Source organism: Mustela nivalis, assembly GCF_964662115.1.
Source record: "Mustela nivalis genome assembly, chromosome: 9".
Classification (NCBI taxonomy): Eukaryota; Metazoa; Chordata; class Mammalia; order Carnivora; family Mustelidae; genus Mustela; species Mustela nivalis.
In genome coordinates, this window is record NC_139028.1 from 102031661 (window position 1) to 102052917 (window position 21257).

The following is a 21257-nucleotide window of genomic DNA, read 5'->3' on the forward strand; positions in this document are numbered from 1 at the left end:
GCTCAAATAAAATAACTCAAGCAGAAATGATTGGATAGATCCTCTGAGCCAGGGGTGTTGTGTCGTGATGGAGCCAAAGACGGAGATATAAAGATGAGGAAAATAGCACCAGATTCCTGCTCGAGAGGAATTTATAGCCTTGTGAGAGGCTCAGGGTGAGGGCTGAGCAGAAGCACAGAAAAAGACAAATAAGGTCAATGTAATTCAGTCCAGAAGTATTTATTGAGTTCCTAGCAGGTATTAGACACTGCATTAGTCACAGGAAATGGTCCCTCTTCTCCTGCAGCTTATAGTCTTATGGGAAAGTCAGACATTAATCAAATAATCACACAGATTCAAACTGTAATTGAGTGAAGTAAAACACACCAGATGGGCTACAGCCTGACAAAGGATTAGTATCCAGAATACATAAAGAGCTCCTACGCATAATAAGAGATAATCCAATAGAAGCACTGTCAAACCAAGGGCAATTTTTAAAAGATGAAAGGCAAATGGCCAACAAACTAATGAAAGTCTGCTCAGTCTCTCTTGTAAACAGGGAACTGCAAATTAAAACACTGAAATACCATTTCACACCCACCAGCTTGGCAAAAATGTTTCAGTCTGACATTACCAAGTCTTGTCGAGGATGCCAAGCACGGGAACTCTTACGTGCTGCTATCAAAGTGCACATTGGTACAACCACTTTGAAAAACTGCTCAGCCATGCTGAGTAAAGCTGCCAATAGACATGACCTGGTCCAGCAACTTCACACACAAGTATCGGCCCGACAGTTCACTTTCACACAAGGGGATGGGTATAAGAAACATCAACTGCAGCATTGTTTCTAACAACACAAAATGCGAAAATAAGCTACGTGTCCTTCAGAAAGAGATGGGTAAATAGGGTGTGGTGAACTCATACAATAGGACCCAAATCAGCAGTGAAAATGTATGATCTAGAACTACATATATCAACATGAATACATTTTGAAATCCTAACACTGAGTGAAAAAAAAAAAAAGCAAGTTGCACTATGATGTATTCAGTATAATGCCACTTCCCCAAAGTTGACAAACATGCCAAACAATTCTATGAAGTGTTTATAGGCAGAAACACATGTAGTAAAAATACAAAAGCCTGTATAGGAATGATACAGCCCAGAAGCAGGAGAGTGGTTAGTTACCTTAGGAGAGGGACAGACATGGGTTCAAAGGGCCCTATCTAGATCTAAAGATGTTTTATGTTCTCGAAAAAAAAGATTTGAAGAAATTAGGGCAAATGTTGAGCTTTGGCAAAGGTTGGAGGGTCCCGGGAGGGGTGCAGAATAAACCGGTTTGATGATCTTACTCTCCCGTAGTTTTTTTAAATGCTTTGATCTACCCAAGAAGAAGTGGACTGAATTGGAGGTGGGGTTATGGGAAGGGACAGGGAAGCTGTCTCTAAGGACATGATGCTCACCTAGGATGAGAGCCAAAAATTGAGTAGGTGAGGAAGGGCATAAAGTTGTACTAGGCCAAGAGAACAAGCTGTGCAAAGACCCTGGGGCTGGAGGGTGTGCACAGGGTCTGGGAACTGAGACCCCAGTGTGGCTAGAGCAGAGGGAAAAAAGGACTGGAGTTGGAGATGATGGGGGGTGGGGCATGTGCACAGACCATGCAGGGCCTCCAGAGCCATCTTGAAAGTCAGGTCTTTACCCTATGAGGAAAGCAACAGAGATGGGAAGCTTTGGGTCCCCGAGAGACTTCTCTTCCAAAGATAGCAGAACAGGGAAGGCATTCCTGTCAGAGGTGACTCATATCTTGAGTTGTGGAGAATGAGTAAGAGGAAGCCAATTGGGGAAGGAGAAGGAGGGAGTGAGGTGCAAATTCCCTGGAGAGGGACCAACAGCAATAAAGACACGGAGGGCCTTTCATAGAGTGGGTAGACCCAGGACTACCTCCTGACATGCTCAAAAATGGCAGACAAGAGTGTCCATGAAGACAGAGGTTTGAGGTCCCAGGCTGGGCAGCCAGCATCAAGCCAGGAAAGGCATAGCCAGACATGGGTTGTAGGTGGCAGGCTTTCGTAGCAGGTGGAGGACACATGTGAAGGAGGCTGGGGTGCAGACAAGGATCCCCTTGAGAGGAATATGTCAATAGCCCAAACCAGGATGGCTGGAACTCCGAAGCCATCCTGGAAGAAGTGGAGAGTGCCCAGAGAGGTATTTAGGAGGGAAGGTGAGACATATAGGACGATGGGTGGGTGGGGGCACACCGCCGTCATGGGCAATAATGAGGGCAAGGCTCGGTGAGTTGGAGGTGCGTGCTGGGCAAGTCTACTGGAACCTTCCAGCGAGCAAAGGGATGGGGTCGCGGGGGGCCGCAAGCTGGGATCTGAGGCACCTCCTGGGGGCGGCTGCTGACCACTCGCAGCAAAGGAGCTGGTTCGGAAGGAGGGTAGAGGAAGAAGAAATTGAGCAGGTCTCTCCCGGACAACGAGTAATGGGACTGGGGCGGGCGTGGGAAGAGAGGGTGGGAGGGGGAGGACCACGCAGACGCGGAGCGGCCGCGGGGAGACCAGCCCCGTGCCGGCTGGGCGGGCCTGGCATTGGCCTCCGAGGCCTCCCCGCGGGGTGCGGGCGGAGCCCGATGGCGCACCGCGCGGGCAGGCGCGGGGAACAGCCTACACCGGCCGCGGACTTCCCGCAGCTCCGGGGGCTGCCTCGGCCGAAGCCGCCGAAGACAGCAAGGCACCGCGCGGCCGCGGACATCTCCTGCAGCGGGGCGGCCACCCCGGCCACCCCCCGCCCCCCACCCAGGCTCCCCGCGTGCCCAGGCCGCGCCTCCCCAGCGCCGGGACCTGGCGACGTCACTGCGGCTCTGACGCGCGCTAATGGAGGCACGGGCGGAGGCGGCGCGGCGCGGGTGTCCCCCGGGGAGGTCCCGGTCCTTGCAGCCCGCCGCCGCGTCCTTGGCCCTCCTCCAAGGGAACCTCGATTTTTCCAATCTCAGGAAGGCCGGCTGTCCTTCGACTACTGATAAGGACGCGACCGCATGGTAAAGATTTTAACAATGCCCGGAAAGAAATAGCCGGACCCAAGAAAGAGACTAATAATAGCAGCCCGCTAGAGTTCTGCTCGTGTGCTCAGCGCTCTTAAGAACAATAATAACGACAACAACCATAAGAGCCACCATTTATTGAGCGCTTACTCTGTGCCAGGCACTGTGTTAAGCGTTTTGCAGGCAACAACCCTCGGAGGTAAGTACCGTTATTATCCCTATTTTAAGGAAATTGGGGCACGGAGAGGTTAAGTAATTTGCCCCAGGCACACAGCTAGCTGATGTCAGTGCCGGAATTCCAACCCAGGCTGTCTGATCCCATGTAATCCTCATGTCAACCCATAAGGTCGGGATCATTCTCTCCATCTTAAAGATGAGGAAATTAAGGCACATGGAAATTTAAGTACCTTGCCCAAGGTCACCTAGCTGGAAAATGGATGAGGCAGAAAGCGAACCCAGGGCTCCTCTCTGTCCGCAGAACCCGCGGTCTTGGCCATAGGCGATGCCACTTCCAAACACCTCCGACAGCCCAGCAGGCTTTGGCCCCGGGTCCCAAGAGGCGCAGCCTCTGCGGGGTTTGGGTGGGTTCCCGCAGCCTCCGATCCCCGGGTGAATCGGACGTTTCCGAGCATCGTCTCTGCTCAGCCCGCAGGCGTCTGATAGGGACGCGTCTCCCAGAATCCGGTCGGGACCTGGCGGCGCGGTCCTCAGAAGGGATGCAGCCGGGGCGGAGGCTGCGAGAGATGGATCCCTGGTCCCACCTGCAGAGCGGCTGGGTCGCTGGCTTGCTCGGCGCGGCCGGCAGAGGGCGCTGTCGCACGCGCTTCGGGTCCCGTGGTCACCAAACCCCGGGGCCCGGCAGCCTCGGCAGGCACACGCTTGGACTCAGAACTCCCCAAGTGGGAAGCTTTCTTACCTGGCGACTGTCGCCCCTCTGGCCCCTCATCTCAGCCCTGGACCTGCTTTCCCTGATTACTCTCCCCCATTTTCTGTGGTCCTGCTATCCCACCGTGGGCCTTCAAGTCTTCCCCCAAGTCCCTGCCCCGCTGATTTGGTCGCCTCTTGCTGAAAGGCAAGAAAACTGATTTCACTCCATTAAAAGGCTCGCGCGTTTGCAAGGTCAATCTCGGTTTTGTTCCCCCTCTCACGGGCCCTTTGGTGATGTAAAATGGGGATAAATCATCGACTTGGAATAGATAACTGATTTTATTCTCCAAAACAGGAGGAGGAGCTTGTTTAAGGAAGGAGCAGATTGGTTGAAAGGATCTGTTTTTAATAGCTACTGTGTCTTAAGAGCCTGTTTTGTGCTGAGCCCTTTATGTGTCTTGACTCCTCAATCCTCATGACAACCCTGGGAGGAGTACACCATTACTCTCCTTCTGATAGAAGAGGCCACAAGACTGATAAATGGTGGTCTGGGCATCCGCCAGGAGGATCTGACTTTAAAGCCGTGTTCCCATCCCCAGAATGTACAAGCCGAGCCAACTGAACAGAAGAGGTAAGATACAAACAGAGCAAAAAACAACCCAAAATCTACTCTTAGAGTGCTCAGAAATACCACATGTGAATTAGGGGCTTTCAGTTGCTCCCTCAAATGGCTGAAAAGGAAAAAGAAAACCTGAAGGGGCAATGAGAGAGAATAGGAATAAGGCTTGTAGCTTTCACTTGGAAGAGCATCACTTTCTATGACTGCACTCTGAGGAAATAAAGGTGGTTCTAGGAAAATCTGAAAAATATGAGAAGGGAAAAAAAATGCCTTCTGTGGTTTTTTACTTTAACCAAGCCTCATTTCACTATTTGTGTTTTATTTTTAAATTAACGTAGCTCTCCCCACCCTTTCAATTGGCACATAAATAGCAAAAACAGAAGGAAGGCCAGCTACAAACTTCAAACCTGGTGGGTTTCTCAGGAAGGAGATGCATGACTTGAAATGGAAATGAGGACTGAATGAGGTGCTTTAAACATTTGAAAGACAGACTTTCCACAAGGAATTTAGATCATAAGCCCTTAGAACAGGAGCTTTGTCTGGGTTTGGGCTCTGTATAGTGTCTAAAATCGGTAAGTGCCCGAGAAATGTGGAAAACGAATCACACTTTTGGTGGATGTCTGCATCATCTAACCATCTGGGCCACCACTTTGCTTATGGTTTTAGAGTGTGGCTTCTAGGGGATTTTCTTGTCCCCTGGGTCTTAGTCACACACCCTGCCTCAGACCCCTTATTTTCCCAGAAGTTTGCTCTGGGAATTGAGTCAAGGTGAGGCAATTGTTATTGATGATGATGTCACTAGGCTTGGTTAAATACAATGACTGCTCAGCTCTGGAGTCACTAACTGAGGCCTTTCCAAACAGGGAAACTGAGGCAGAAGGGACCTCGGAAGACTTGTCACTTCACAGTTCTGATTCTCTTGCCCTATGTCTTTGAACTACAAGGGCTCCCCTCTTGCCCAACACAGAAGAACCCTGGGCATCCCAGGAGGCTTCTTGCAAAATTCTTGGACTTCTCCAACCTTACCTCTCTCTGCTCCTTCCCTCATTTTTTCAGGGCATTCATTCTAGAAACATGCATTGACAGCCCACTGTGTGTAATCGTTGTGAATGCAGCAGAGAAGCTAACATGAGCTCACAAGCTTACTTTCACCAGTTCCTACCCAGCTCCTGGCCTCATTGCTCCACTTTCATGCCCCACAATAGTCAATGACTTGCTTCTCTAGGTGGGGACTGTTGCTCAGGCACATCTGACATTCTGGATAGCTCCAGGAGGCCACGCTCTGTGACCCCAGAATACCACCTTGGTGACATCCATTGGGCAGGAGGTTTGGGCCCTGAGATATACCCTCAGAAGCAGGGCCTGGAAATGTACTTGCCCATACTCCTTCCTGCCCTTCCCCAGCTGGCATGCCTTCAGCTCAGATGATCATTGTGGGCGACCTTAACAGCTTGGGCCATATTTATGAAGCATCGGTTACATCAACAACAAAATCCCATAGTGCCATAATACCCCACTGTTCAAAGGACAGTGTTGGCTTAAACAAACTACGGTGACGAGCTGGCAAGTGGATATGTCTTTCAGGTCATTTTGTTACCGAACCTTGGGATTGACTGATTCAAAATAATGAGGGGAAGGAAGAACACTAGCCCTTTCAGCTTTCCAGATTATTCAGATGGAATAGATTTTCAACATCAACACCCTAGTAAAGACAGAATGCTTAAGGTATACATGGTCAGTTTTTGTCTTTTTGGAAAATCCATTAATACTCAATGACTTGGTCCTCACCCATTCCAAAAAAAAGAGTGTTGAACCCCAGGGTTCAGGTGATCTCCCTGGGAATCCCTTTAGAGAGTAGACTCCAAATCACATTCATTCTTCTTGAAATTCTCACCCCCCGCCCAAGACTGTCCCCTCCCTGCTAGCTAGCTAGCTACAGCATCATTTTCTCTCCCCTTGAGGAAGGCAGAGGCCCAGAGATCAGAACGATGCAGGAGTAGTGAGGAAAACTTTCCCTTACCTGAGTTGCAGAGCCACTTGAAATCTAGACAACACGTTACATTTGTGCTGTGTCTGTGTGAGTTCGGGGTTGTGCATTTTCTGGCTGATGTCCAAAACGTCCATAACATAGGGGCCTGAGAGACTCTAAAACGAAGGCCCGTCTGTGAAGGACGTGTGTCCACCCGCCAAGATCTTGGTGGTCAGTGTCTGCACGTCCAGCAGCTGGGGTGAAGAGCTTTGGAACCACTGAACATTCCTGCTGGGATCTTTCCAAGCCCTTTTGGGAACCGGCAACAGCGCTTGTCTGGGGAAATTAGTTTTGCACTTTCACAGAGTGAGAAATTCCTCAGGGGCATTCTTGTACTTGGGAAGAGAAATCCAACCCAGCTCATTCCTTCAGGGCCCATGCCATTAATAAAACAAGCCGAGTCCGTTCGGTCGGTCCAGCCTGCGGCCGTGGAGTGCAGGCAGAAGCCGTGGGGTTCGAGCGACTTTCACCTGTGGCTAAGGCCCTCCCCGGACTGGCGCAAACTTGAGGTTTCAGGGGATCGTGTTACCAGCGTGTAAACACCGTGAGTGACAGCCAACGCTCCCATTCGACCAGAGAGGACCTCAAACCCTTGCTATCTTCCTAGAAACCCTGGCGGCCCAGCCGGGCCGGCTGCTTGCTGTCTGATGCAACAGTTTGCAACGCTCGGTTCTGGGAGCCGAGCCTGCCACTGGGAGCTGGGCGCCCTGCTGACGCGCATGCGCGGGCTAAGGCCCAGCCGGGCGGGGCGGGGCGGGGGAGAAGCTTTTCACCAGATGTGCTGGGGGGGGGGGGGCGGCCGGGCGCGGGCGGGCAGGGAGACCTTTGGCAGCTCACGCCGGCGATCTGAGCTTAATTAAACTTCTCCCGAGGCATTGGCTGACTGATTGACCCAGTGATCCAAAAAAATCAGAGAGGCCTGAATCGCCCTGAACGACGGGAGAGAGAAGTTGGGGAGTTGGCTTTCCGTTTTCAGAGCTGGGCCTTTGGATTCTGCCTGCCATCCCCCGCCCCAGCCCCACCAGCCACAAATCTATCGGGGTTCCAAGACATTAGGGCGTCAGTCTCGCTTGTCTGTGCCTTCCTACCGATTTCTCAAAAAGGGAACAACAGTGGTGGGGGGGCGGGGAGACAACGTTATGATAGCGTCTTGATCGGTATCTTCCTGCCTCATTTCTTCACCCCTGTGCCCTAGAAGGTTTTATTGGCAGAAAGCAGCATGGATTATTTTCCAATTTTTTCAGCCTTTCAGGAATTGCCTTGCATGGTTTTCTTCCATACCCACATTCCATCTATATTATATATTTTTAATTGACTTCTTTTATTAACTCTCCTTATTCTCTAAATTAACTTTAAATCGATTCCCTTTTTCTACATAGCCTTGCCCTAAGCAATAACATTAGCGAAACCACAGTTTGACATGTTAGTCATATAGTTTAATACACTTGAAAATAAATTCAGAACTGTTCAAATTTTAAAAAAGAAAAATGTGTATGTTAGCTAAAAAGTTTCTTGCCTACTGCATTTGGAGAAAAACTCCAGAAGTAATAAAAAAATTAAAAAATAGCTAACATATGTTGAGTAATTGCCAGTGTCCCAGGCACTTTATTATCTGACCTTATGACACCTGAGAAGTGGTATTGTGAAAAGGTTTGGGTCCTGATACATACCTTTCCATTTTACAAAGGGAAAGTACGCAGAAAGGAAATACCTTTGCAGAAGATCACAGAGCCAGGATGCAAATCCTTACTAGCCTCACTCTAGAGCCTCTACTGCTGGCCTCTCTGAAACAGCCAAGTGAGTGACCTTTGGAGATCACCCAGGGGTTAGTATAGTCTGAATTTGAACCTAAGTCAGTCTGACTCCAGAACTGAGCTTTTAACTACTGTATGGAACACTTCCCTAGTTCCCCAAATCTCGCCTCATACAGCCTTTTAAAATCTGTCTGCCTCCTTTGGAATTCAAAAGGTGCTTCCAAGTTCTTTCTTTCCTTGCCCCCCTACATCCCCACCCCCCACCCACCCCCGTAGGTAAGACGGAGGTTCTCATTGAACGGTTTCCTTCTTTCCTCTGAACTAAAAACAACCCATAAATCTCTCGTGATATCCATGAGAATCCCTACTTTAAAAGTCCTACCCACTCTTCTCCATGGACCATGGAAGTTCCACCTACCAGCATGGTGAAACTACGTTTCCCAGACTGCTATTCTCACCTGGAAAGAGAACAGAAATCCTATGTCAAACCATGTGGCTCCTATTTTGGGGTTGGAAAATCTGGTCACTAGCTTGGATGAAGATTGGTATGCCCATAGACTAATTCTTCTGGCCCCAGGCAGACATGAATTTCCCAGGCCTCGGTGATGGGGCAAGTTATTTCAGAAACAAAACCTTCAATTAGAGGCATAAATGAAGACTTGGCATAAGACTTCTAGAAGATGGCTGACCCCTGCCCAGGAGGTATATTTTCTGCGACTGCCCTTACCACCACCACCCCTTCCCTCTCTTCACTTCCTCTTCCTTCCCTTTCTTCCAGATTCTTCATTTAATTGTACCATTGTGCCACTCCCTTGTCCCCCCCTCAACCCCCATGCCCACACCCACTCTTTAACTGTTTAGTATAAAATCCAGCCCACCAGACTGAGGTTTTCTTCGACCCAAATGTTATTTTCAGAAGGAGCCATTGAGGTTGGGGTGTAATTGCAGCGTTGGGCCTGTGCAAGCCAAGCTGAAAATAATCAGTGAGGCAGATGGGGTGGGAAGAGAGTGTGGTGGCCGCTTCCACCAAAGAGCGAGAGAAACCCAATGGAGTGAGTCAGAAAGGGGCGAGTGCCAGGCTGGTCTGTTGGGCTTAAGGCTGGGAGTTCAGTTAAGGGGAAACTGCCCAAGGTTTTGGGACCTTTGACTGAGGCCCGATCCAAGGTGGTTCCTGGCTGCACATCACAAGTCCATATTTCTTATGACAGCCGCTAAGCTTCTCTTGCTCTCATTCATTTGGGCCGTAGCAACCAGCAGGCCAGATGGGAACTTAACCATCCAGTTGGCTCCCCAGTCTCTAGAGCGGGATTTCTCAGCATCAGCACGATTGGCATGTTGGGCTGCATAAGTCTTGGCTGTGAGGGGTTGTCTGGTGCCCCATAAAATGTTTAGCTAGATCCTTGGCCTCTACCCTTTAGATGCTAGTAACACACACACATACACACACATGACTCATGACTATCAAAAATGTCTCTAGACACGCCAAATGTCCTTGGGAGGCAAAAAATGGCGCCTAGTTGAGAACCACTGGTCTGCAGAGATCCAGGTCTTCAACTAGATCACACCACCTGTCCCCACGGTGGCCTCATTGCCTTGCATCACGTTTCAGTGGGCCCTGACAAAAACTACCGGCCAACTCCTATTTCCAATGACAAGTGTTGAATACTTCGAGCATGAGTGCCTATGGGGTGCCAGACACTATCCACTGTTGAGCAGGAAGGGGTAAACAGACAGACATGGCTCCTGTCTTTATAGATCTGATAGGCTGAGTCAGGGGAGACAGACATTCAACAACCCCGAGCATGAGGCACATAAAGAGAAGAAATAGCGGCATACCGTAAGAACATCGAAGAGGGTTTGTCGCATGGGTGGGGTGGAGGAAGAGGGTCAAGAAGGGCTCTTGCGGGCGCCTGGGTGGCTCAGTGGGTTAAGCCGCTGCCTTCGGCTCAGGTCATGATCTCAGGGTCCTGGGATCGAGTCCCGCATAGGGCTCTCTGCTCAGCAGGGAGCCTGCTTCCCCCCCCCCCCGCTCTCTGCCTGCCTCTCTGTCTACTGTGATCTCTGTCAAATAAATAAATAAAATCTTAAAGAAAAAAAAAAAAAAAACAAGAAGGGCTCTTGGAGGGAATGAGGAATGAGCCAGCTGGACATTTGAGGGTGAGGGAACGTTTTGTGGAGTAGGGACAGAGTGTTCAGAAGCCCTTAGTTAAGAGAGAATGTCATATATCCAAGGATCCCAAAGAAGCCTGTCATGAACCAGGCTTCAGATGGTGGGAAGCCATCCTCTGCTCTCACCCCCGAACTTACTTCTCTTATGTTCCTTCTCCGGGTTTCTAGTACAAGCATATACACTTAGGATTGTGTCTAACCATATTTAACATCCCCCCCCACCTTGTTCCCACTCAACCCCCTCTGTCACTCAGCTACCAAGTTCTGTCAGGCCTACCCCAGGCTCCCCGTCATCTAGCTCCTTGTCTCCATTCCCAGCACCACAACCCCGATGCAGGCTCTCCTCATTACTCAGCCGAATTTATGAAATAGCTTCCTAACGAGTCATCCTCCCCTCTCTACCTCCGAGAAGGACAGAGACAAAGCCCACATCTCTGCTGGGTTAAAACAACCCTGCATGGCTTCCAGAGGCCTGTCAGACAGGCTGCTTCCTCCAGTGACTTTCGTGACTTTCGGGTTCTCTTCATAACCCGCTCCCAGCATACCTCCCTCCCACTCTCCGGCCACACCAGACCGCCAGCCCCACCCTGCGCGCCCCCACTGCTCTGTGAGTTTGCTGTTCTCTTTGTTGGAATCGTCTTTCCCCAGCCAAAGTCATTTGGGGAATTCCCACCTATCCTTTGAGACCCAGACAAAATGAACTCATTATACTCCCCCACCCCTTCTTAGAAGCCTTCTCTTAATTCTTCCCTCTGTTTTCATTGGGATTTATATATAGCTGCTAGTTTACCATTTGTCACGTTGACCCATAGTTATCTGATTGAAGACATCTCTTCCCCCACCCAGAGGCAGAGGGCCTCCAAGCCAGGTCATGCAGTGTTCACCGCTGGTTGGCAACCCAACACCCACTCTCTCCCTTCCTAAAAGAAGCCAGAGAAATGCAAGGCACAGTATCTTATTTAGCGTACAAGCTAAGCCACTCTAACAAACAGACCCAGAGTCCAGAGGCAAGCCCGTGTGCCTCAGTGGAAACTGACCCCATGCCCGGCGCCAGGGGTCGGCCCACTGCCCCTTCCAAGAATTAGTCCAAGAACTTGGGCTTAAACTAATCTGGTTTCCCAATATCAACATCAGCAGTGCCCTTCTGTAATAACAGAACTCCTGAGTTTTGGCTAAGCAGGTGGCTGGCTCATAAGAGCTCCATTTCCCAGCGTCCCTTGTAGCTTGAGGTGGCCTTGAGTTGAAGTCTCACTGCAGACTGTGGGCAGAAATGAGTGTACCACTTCTAGGCTGTGCCCTCAAAAGGATCGTGTGTGTGTGTGGTTCCCTGACCCTTCCCCAACCCCTCCCCCTGACTAGGAGGTGACGGAAATTAAAGCAGTCTCCCTGGGACGCCTAGGTGGCTCAGTGGGTTAAGCCTCTGCCTTCGACTCAGGTCATGATCCCAGGGTCCTGGGATCGAGCCCCGAATCGAGCTCTCTGCTCAGCCGGGAGCCTGCTTCCTTCTCTCTCTGCCTGCCTCTCTCTCTCTCTCTCTCTGTGTCAAATAAATAAATAAATAAAGCCTGCGGTCTCCCTGGACAGAGGGAGGGAAGGCACATTTGGAGGATGGTGGAGTCCTTCTCTCAGTCTTGGATGACTTCTCTCTGAACTCTTACAGGATATCAAAGTGACATAAATTTCTATTTTGCTTACTCTTCTGGATTTGAAGTCTCTTTATTAAAGCGACTTTTCCCATGCTCTGCAAAATACACAGCGCCTGGCTTCCCCGGGCCTCGGGACTCGTTCAAGATAAGCCCTGGGACCCCGTTAGGGCCAGTGAGACAGAAGGCAAGGTTTTCTCTGGGGGGCAGTTCTGGGAAAGAGCTCTCCTGTTGTTATGAGAGAGATCATGCAGCGACCTTCTCTCTCTTCCTCTGGACATTGCTGGGCCTGGAACGATGGCCGTCCTCTTGCTACCGGCCTAAAAATGGGGCCACACCTGAGGGGAGAGCTGAGAAAATGGCAGAGAAATGGTGTCCGAGTTTCTGGACTGAACCACCCCGAGCCCGCTGTTGTAGATGGCTTGCCATAACAGAATATCACAGATTCGGGGTCTTAAACAACAGAGATCTGTTTTCTTACAGTTCTGGAGGCTGCAAGGCCCAACAGGGGTGGTTTCTGGTGAGGCCTGTCTTCCTGACTTGTAGATAGACACCTTGTCATTGTGTCCTCCCTCGGTGAGCTGTGTGTGTGTGTGTGTGTAGAAATCCAGCGTTGGTGTCTCTTCCTCCTCTTTTTAAAGGACACCAATCCTATTTGGATTCGGCTCCATCCTTGTGACCTTATTTAACCTCCATGACCTCCTTAAAGGCCCTGTCTCCAGATACAGTCACACTGAGGATTAAGGCTTCCAAATACCGAATTTGGGGGTTGGGGGACCATTCAATCCCTAACAGACACCCTGCCTGGGCCTCCGGTTAGGTGAGCTGACAAAGACCTTTTGTCTAAGCCAGCTTGGGTTGGTTTTCTGTCACATCTCACCTTATGGGGTCTCACTCCTCATCTCTGCTGGGCCTCACACAGGAGTCAACAATCACTAGTGGAATGAACGCCCCATCGTTTTTTTTCTCCTCTTACCTGTAATGACTAACCACCCCCAACCCCGCACAGATAAGCTCTAAGCCCTTTCTCTTTCTCTCTGCCCCAGCTTAAACACTTAAAGTAGTCATGTGGACCTCATCTCTAGTCAATTCTTCTCAGAACCTCCCCTCCCCCCAGCTACTTATACAGGGAGCTGAGGGTTTGACTATAAAATGAGAGAGTTGGATTCGCTACATCTAGTCCCTTGTCCTGCTCTCATGTCCCATGACATGAGGCTTGTTCTGAATGAGTCATTCCATGCTCAGACAGAAGACCCGTCTAGCACGAGCCACAGACCACTCCTGTGGTCCCCCAGGAGGCCCCTTCCAGCACTGTCTAGGGTTCTGTTCGATGTCTTTTCAAGCCCTGAAGGCCCACGACATTATAATACTATGCACAACTGAAGAAATTTTTAACTGGCTGCTAGACCTCCAGCCAAGCACAAAAGATAAAGGCTTAGGGAGGGCCTGGACCATTCCAACGTTGTCCTTCCAGATGAGACCAGAAACACAGACAGGCGGCAAGGAAGGGACCTTGAAACGCTCAGATGTTCAGTAGGTCTTGCCACAAGGACACACAGCTTCCTGCGCCCGATGCCCAAGCCTCCAGACCGCCATTAGTGCTGTACAAAATGGGAGTGCAGGCCAGTTCCGGGCAAAACATCTCCTCCTTCCAGCCATGAGAACTCCGTGAGACCGGGGAGAGAGCTGTCCCGTTCCTCAGCCCCCCAGAATGTGGGAGACTTAGCTCTCAAGGAAAATGAGCAACAATGGACCCTGGTGACCAGGACCTTGAGGGTCCGGAGGTGCTCCCTCCCGAGTCTGCAGTGACTCTCAACCGTTCCTTCCCATGGTTTTTGAAGTTGCCATTTATAGGACATTCACTGAGAGCCAAGCCCTGTGCTCAGCACTCTTAGTGCATTAGCTTAATTTTTTTTTAAGATTTTATTTATTTATTTGACAGACAGAGATCACAAGTAGGAAGAGAGGCAGGCAAAGAGAGGTAGGAAAGCGGGCTCCCCCTTGAGCAGAGAGCCCCATTCAGGGCTCAATCCTAGGACCCTGGGATCATGACCTGAGCCGAAGGCAGAGGCTTTAACCGACTGAGCCACCCTGCATTAGCTTACTTTATCTTCACAGCAGTTCTGCAGGGATGTATTGTTGCTGGTCCCATTTTGCAGATAAGCAAACTGAGCAGAGAAAGGTGAGATCACTTGCTTGGAGTCTGTAGCCACAGAGCTGGATCTGACCTCAGGTTCTTAACCAGAATGTCTGGTGGGAGACCCTAGGCAGCATCTTCTCTGGGTCTTCTAGGTTGGACAGGCAAGGGGAGAAAGGCGGTCACTGGAGTGAAGGACAAGACAGACGAAGACCACCCGGCAGTCCCAGTCAGACACAAGGAGGGTGGCCGGCTCCATGGGACCCAACCAGTAGTGAACAGACGTCTTCTTTGTAAGGGGGAGTATGGTCGTCAGCATCAGGAGCCTCCCCGCTCTCCATCCCACAGGAGCCCTACAGCGGCTTGGGGTTGGCCACGGGAGCAGGACGTCACCTTGGAAAGGTCTGGGTCCTGCTCGCTTGTTTGTTGTTTGCTGTCACATCTGTTCCTTACCTTTCTTTGTTCTGCTCAACATCTCAGAGGGCAAATGACACATGCCAGACTCCCCTGCCAACGGGCTTCTGACTAGGTTCACCCAATGAAAGGTGTCAGAGGAAGGGGAGCGCAGGAAGAGGAGAGAAGTCCAGGTGTTTCTCTGCCACCACCCCCACCCCAGCTTCAGGCAGCACCTCCAGCCTCAGCCTCTCCGTGGGCAGCCCCAGCCCTGGGCTCTCTACCCATCCCTCCCTTTGAGTTTCCTCCTCCCCACAGCCACGAACCCACATGCCTCCCCACTCCCACACCCTCTTTCCACACTTCCAGCCCAGACCGGGTCCTCACCTCCTACCCCAGCTGTGGATGGGGCAGTCTCCCTGGGCAGAGCAGCAGGGTCTTGGTCTGCTGGGGCCAGTAGGACAAAAGACTACAAACTGGGTGGCTCAGACACAGAAATGTCGTTCTCCCAGTTCCTGAGGCCCGACATTCAAGATCGGGGCGCCAATATGGGACGGCTTCTGGCGAAAGCCGTCTTTCGAGTCACACCCTGCCAACTCCTTGTCCTGTCCACAAGTGGTGGAAGAGCCAAGGGGCTCCATGGGGTCTCTTTCATAGGGCACTAATCCCATTCAAAGGGTTCCACCCTCGTGACCTGAGCATCTCCTAAAGGCCCAACTTCTAACCCCACCACATTGGGCATTGGGATTTCAACACGCGAATTTAACCATAGGAGGTCTGAATTCAGGAGACAGGTAATTCCTGAGCAGGGTGGAGAGTTGAAGCCTATCCTGCAAACCAGGCCACCAGTGAGCAGAACTGAGCAGTCCCCAGCCGGATCCCGTGGATCCCAAACCAGGAGCTCTGTCACCCAACGGGGTCCAGACATGCAGAATGTCTTCCCGCCCAGCAGGCTCCATTCATCCACTCACATCTTCCCAGCCTTGAGACAGACTCACGTGGGCCACTGCCTCCATGATGACAGAGTCACTTGACCCCTTTGGATCTCAGTGTCCTCGTCTGCGTTATGGGGACACTGGGGTCAGTAACCGGGAGCCACATTCATCCTGGCCGTGAAGAACAACGTGAACAGCACTAGGAGAAAGAACCATAAGCGGTGAAGGTCTTTGGAGAGCGGGGGCAGAAGAGACACGGTCACAGCCACTGTGGGGCCGTCAAACAGGGAAGCGGCAGGATTGGGGGTAGTGCTGTCTCCCCGCTCGAAGGACCGGGACCCATATCTGTGGTACCTCAGACTTGACCGCAGTCAAGTCAGCTCCTCAGACATGCTAGCTGCCCCAGTCCTGAACAAGGGACTACTCCATGCCTACGAAGGCAGTGGAGGAGGCCTGCGGCCTCCCCAGCCACTCCAGAGTGAAGACTGGCTCCCTGGATGGGGTTGGGGTTCGGAGAGACAGAGGGCCACGCAAGTATCAGATGCTGCCACGGCGCGTTTGCCGTCTGCCAGGCTCTGTGCGCGACGCCAGGACACCACTGCGCACTCTTGGGCTTCCTGCTCCAGCGGCTAGAAGAGGAGGTGGAAGTCTGTTATCACCATCAACCAAAATGTCCCCCTCCCATTCGATTAAGGCATGGAGCCTCAGAAAGATTAAGAAATCCGCCCAAGGTCACACAGCCAGAATGTGGCAGAGCCACAGTTCCAACCAACTTGATCCGTTAGAAGCCTCCAGTCTCCCCTGGATGATTTCATGTCTCACCACCCCTGGCTCTGGCATTGAGAGGACGCTAGCCCTGGCATTTAAGTCAAGGAAGTAGGTGATCCACAGAAATGGGTGGCTTGCAGAACCCGCCCATCACCCCGTGTGGGCCTCCAGGCCTTTAGGGTGTGTGCCAGATGTCGGAGACAAGGCAGTGGCCGAAAAGGATGGTCCACTGGGAGGTTGCCTCTGCTGATACTTGTAGGAAGGCTTGCATGTGTGTAGGCGTGTGTGCGTGTGCACACGCAAATGGACACACCAGCCTAACCTCCATGTTGGTGCAGGAGAGAATCAGGGAGAACTCTGCATTTGATAAGTGAGGAGAGAAGGGCTGGGTGGCTCCACGGTCATCCCCATCTCCATTCCCAGGGAAAGACTCTAATATTTTCCTGGAAAGCTGGCCACCAGCCTGGAGGCTGTAGGTCTCCACAAAGTCAAGAAGAAAGGACACCAGTAAACTCTTCTCCAAAATCAGTTCCAACTTTATCAGCCCCTCTTACAGAGCGGGGGAGGACTCATGCCAAGTGAGGACAGGCTGTCTCTGAGCACATCATCCCCAGACGCCACTGCCTCCTGAAAATCAGCCTCTACGTGACCCCACGCCTTGCCCCGGTCTCCAAGCAAAGCGGAATGGCTCCCTCGTAATCACCCCATGGGATTCAGTCTGGCGTGGTGTGGGGAGCACGAACCTTGGGATCCTCTGAATCTCAGCCTGGACCTCAGTCCAGGAGCCATGAGGCCCGGGGCAGGGGACCCAATCCTTCTGAGCCTCTTTCCTCTTCTGTAAAACGGAGATAATAACTACCCGTGGTCTTAAGTGCAGTCAACATGAACATTCCTGCCACTTCCCTTTCCCCTTCTTCTTTCTGGATCCCCTTAACCTCCCCTGGCCACTGTACCACCTCGCTTCAGGCCCCTCATTTCCCAGCATCCTCCCAGCTGCGGCCCAGCTTCTGAGCTTCGCAGGAGACAGTGGTTTTGCCACCCTTTGCTTGTGGCCTGCCACGGGCCAGCTCCCCGGAGAGCAAAGGCCTCAGAGCCCTGTGCCTGGGGGACCCCACCCTCTTTGTAAACACCCGTTGGGCACCAAGTGACCTCAGGAGGGAAGTGCTTCACCGGGACCCTCCTCTCCCAGCCCTGCCTGCTGCCGTATGTTCCAGAGGCAGCGCCAGGCAAATCTGGCACCCTCGCACCCAGGCCGCCTCCGTCCTGGAAATAGGCACTTGGAGCCAAACCCTCGGCTGAAGGTGGAAGGAAGTCGGAGTCCCTGAGTGCGGCTTCTCGCCTGCCCTCCCACAGCCCTGCCTTGGGCCATCCCAGAAGGGGCAAGTGCTCTCACACGAAATGTTCTTCCAGGATCCCGATAGACATCTCTCCTCTCCTGTTAATCCTTGTTTTTTAAAAACAAAGACAGGAATTAAATATAATGAAATAAGGGCACCTGGGTGGCTCAGTGGGTTAAAGCCTCTGCCTTCGGCTCAGGTCATGATCCCAGGGTCCTGGGATAGAGCCGTGTGTCAGGCTCTCTGCTCAGTGGGGAGCCTGCTTCCCTTCCTCTCTCTCTGCCTGCCTCTCTGCCTACTTGTGATTTCTGTCAAATAAATAAATAAATTCTTTAAAAATATATCTAATGAAATAGTGATCATTTTCATTCTGTGCAGTGGAGATGGATGTGTGTGTTTTACTGTTCTCTGTCATATCTTTTTCTGTATTGTTAAAATTGCTCTCGGTAAAAACATTTTTCTAAGATTTTAAGTAGTCTCTACACTCAGCGTGGGGCCCGAACTCACAACCCCAAGATCAAGAGGTGCATGCTCTATTAACTGAGCCCACCAGGCACCTGTAAATCAAAATACTTTTAAGTCAATAAGATTCATGCAGGTTTATTGGGAAATTCAGGGGATACCAAAAGGTAGAAAGAGAAGAGAATCACCAGAATCTCTTCTCGGCAAACAGACCATTTATCCATTTGACTTACATCCTGGTCCTCATATCTGGTCCTTTTTCTAGCATGCATTCATGTCCTTTTATTCTTTTTTTTTTCTTTTAAGATTTTATGTATCTATTTGAGAGAGCGCGCACAAACGGGGGAGGGTAGGGGCAGAGGAAGAGGGAGAAGCAGACCATCTGCTGAGCAGGGAGCCTGATGTGAGACTCGATCCCAAGACCCCGGAATCATGACCTGAGTCAAAGGTAGACACTTAACCAACTGAGCCACCCAGGCACCCTATTCTTTTTTTTTTTAATTGAAGTATAATTGACATATAATATTGTATTTATTTTAGGTTCATTTTATTCTTATTACCCAAAAAATGGCTTTATATTGTTTCATTGTTTCCCCTTCACAATATATTTTATACATTATATATATATATATATCCCCTTCACAATATATTTTGAACAGTTTCCCACGCCCTTGGATCTTAATTGTTAATGCACTTCATTTCAGCATTTTTCCCCATGTAATCATGAATAAGGTATATTTCTTATGATTGTGATCCATATAGATCCCATTAGGATCATACAATTTATAGCATTTATTAGTTTTTCTTACCCAAAAAGTAATACACTTTTGTTGTAGAAAAGTTAGAAAATACAGACAAGCAAACAAATGAACACACAAAATCCTACAGCCTGCTAAAATAACCTTTGCTAACATTTTTGTGTTGAACCATCCTGTCCACATTTTCAGGTACACAGGTAAATATACGGAAACATACATTTTGCAATAAAATTGGAATCCTATGATTCCTACTATTTTTAGCTCACATTCTGTTGTTTATTTAACAATACATCTGACATCAATTAGGATTGTTTCAGCTACAAATGACAGAAAACCCAAAGGAACAGTGGCTTCAACATGCTCGTTTCGCTCTCTAGGAAATGATGTCTGGAAGTAAGCAGCCCTGACTGGTATAGCAGCCCCATGACCATCAAGGAACCCAGACCCCTTCTACCTGGGGTTCTCCATCGTCAGCGTGAGCCTCACTAGGGCCCCAGGACGGTTGATGGAGGAAGACGGCTTCTTTCAGTAAAGAAGAGAGACCCCCTCTTCCTCAAAGTGGCGCTTCCTGGAATTCACATGCATCACACCTACTCATAGCACCTTGCCAGAACTAAGTCCCATGCCCCCCCACCACCAGGAAATAGGATTTATCTGAGTAGAGCTCTTATTACTATAGAAAAAAGGAAGAACAAATTTTGGGGGGCTAACTGGCTTCTCGGTCGCATTTTACAAACATCTTCCTACGGCACCTAGTTGTATATCCCATTTTTTTCTCTTTTTCTTTTTTTTGGTGAACGTTTGACAACATCATTAAATATTCTTCCATTTTCATGGCTGCTTCATGTTCCCTAATATGCAGGTAAGAGTGTTCATAGACCCAACGCCCTCTTCCTTGATATTTGGGTGTTTTGTTCTAGCAAATAAGGCTCTTCTGTGGTTAAAACTTGTCAGAGGAAGAGATCCCAACCTTTCCTCTATACCCTGGGGGTGACCACCCAAGACATTTTGCTGAGGTATCAGGATAGTGTCTTGAAAGCTGGCTTACCAGTCTAAATTTGTTTCTGCAAAAACAAAGTAAAGCTTTTTGACAACAGGTGTATACCTTTATTCCCTTTTCAGAGGAAGTCACAGTACAGGGGGCAGAGGGACAGGGGCAGAGGCTGGTGGGCAGTTCTGCCCTGGACAGGAGGAAGATGGGGTGGGGGACAAGGGGGTTGGCGGCTGAGGGTAAGGAGTGAGTGGGAGGGGACTGTGGACTCTCGGGAGCCAGGGGTGAACATGGTCCTGAGGCAAGGGGACTTCATGGGTCCCAATTCATTCTTTTTTTTTTTTTTTAAGACTTTATTTGTTTATTTGAGAGAGAGAGAGAAGGCATGAGCATGTGGGAGGGGCAGAGGGATAGGGAGAAGCAGACTCCCTGCTGAGCAGGGAGCCTGCTGTGGGGCTCGATCTCAGGATCCAGGATCATGACCTGAGCCGAAGACAGACGCTTAACCGACTGAGCCACCCAGGCGCCCCCCAATTCATTCTTCCCTCAAGTTCAACCTTTGCCTTTTGTGTCCCTACTCGGGGTCATGCCCTGCACCAGTCCCTGGGGATATCTCCGGGAAGACATGGTCCCTGCTCTCCAGGAACCCAGTCAAATCTAAATTCTCAGATGTTAGAGTTCAGCCGGCTGTGTGCCTCAAATACAGAATCCTCAAGACCATACCCAAATACCTGAAGCAATTCGTGATGGGGGGCCTAGAATCTGCATTTCTTCCAGTCTCCCCGGGTGACCGACGAGCATGATCCGGAACGGTTTCGGTGGAGAACTATATCAGTCTAGGCGTTTGGAGGTCTCTTAAATCAGGCACACCTGGAGCCTCTGTCAGCTGGTATGTGTCTTGAGGACACCTGTCAGACACACCTGAATCCAAATAGCCGCTCCATCCTTCCGTAGCGGAGTGACCTCAGGCAAATTATTTAAACCTCCCTGAGACCCAGTTTACCCATTTGTAAAACGGGAAGACTCCTGCTCCCCATGTGAAAACAAACACTGGTGCTTAGCAGAGTGTCTCTGCAGGCAATAAAAGCTAGCTATTATTAAATTAATTAAAACTGCCTTTAGGTAAGTAATTAGAGTCAGCGACCAGAGACAGATATAGAAAGCTTTCTTAGAGGCTGCCTGGCTCAGATGCTACTAGGCCTTCAATTCACAGCTGTTATTATTACTATCATCCTTACGTTCGTTTTAATTCTAGGCTTATCCTCACCTCGAGCTGTACCGGCCACTCAATCTTATCCTCCCAACAGAAATCATGGATGGAGCCATGGACCCATGGCTCTGAATTGTGGGCTTACTGGGGTACCCCTAGAGCCTGC

General features: G+C 50.3%; 2 long non-coding RNA genes across 2 annotated transcripts in view; one reads left to right on the top strand and one right to left on the bottom strand.

Annotated features, from left to right (window-relative positions):
* The window catches only part of LOC309872749, a 45083-nt gene extending 36990 nt beyond the window's left edge, over positions 1-8093 (bottom strand). The window contains exons 1-2 of the long non-coding RNA XR_014316105.1: positions 6526-8093; positions 3427-4745 (exon numbers count right to left, since the gene is read on the bottom strand). This is a non-coding gene — a long non-coding RNA (uncharacterized lncRNA). The remainder of the gene's footprint in view (positions 1-3426; positions 4746-6525) is intronic.
* On the top strand, positions 2124-5662 carry LOC309872748. Its single transcript, XR_014316104.1, has 2 exons — positions 2124-3218; positions 4242-5662. It is a non-coding gene; the product is annotated as an uncharacterized lncRNA (long non-coding RNA).
* Positions 8094-21257: the final 13164 nt, after the last annotated feature.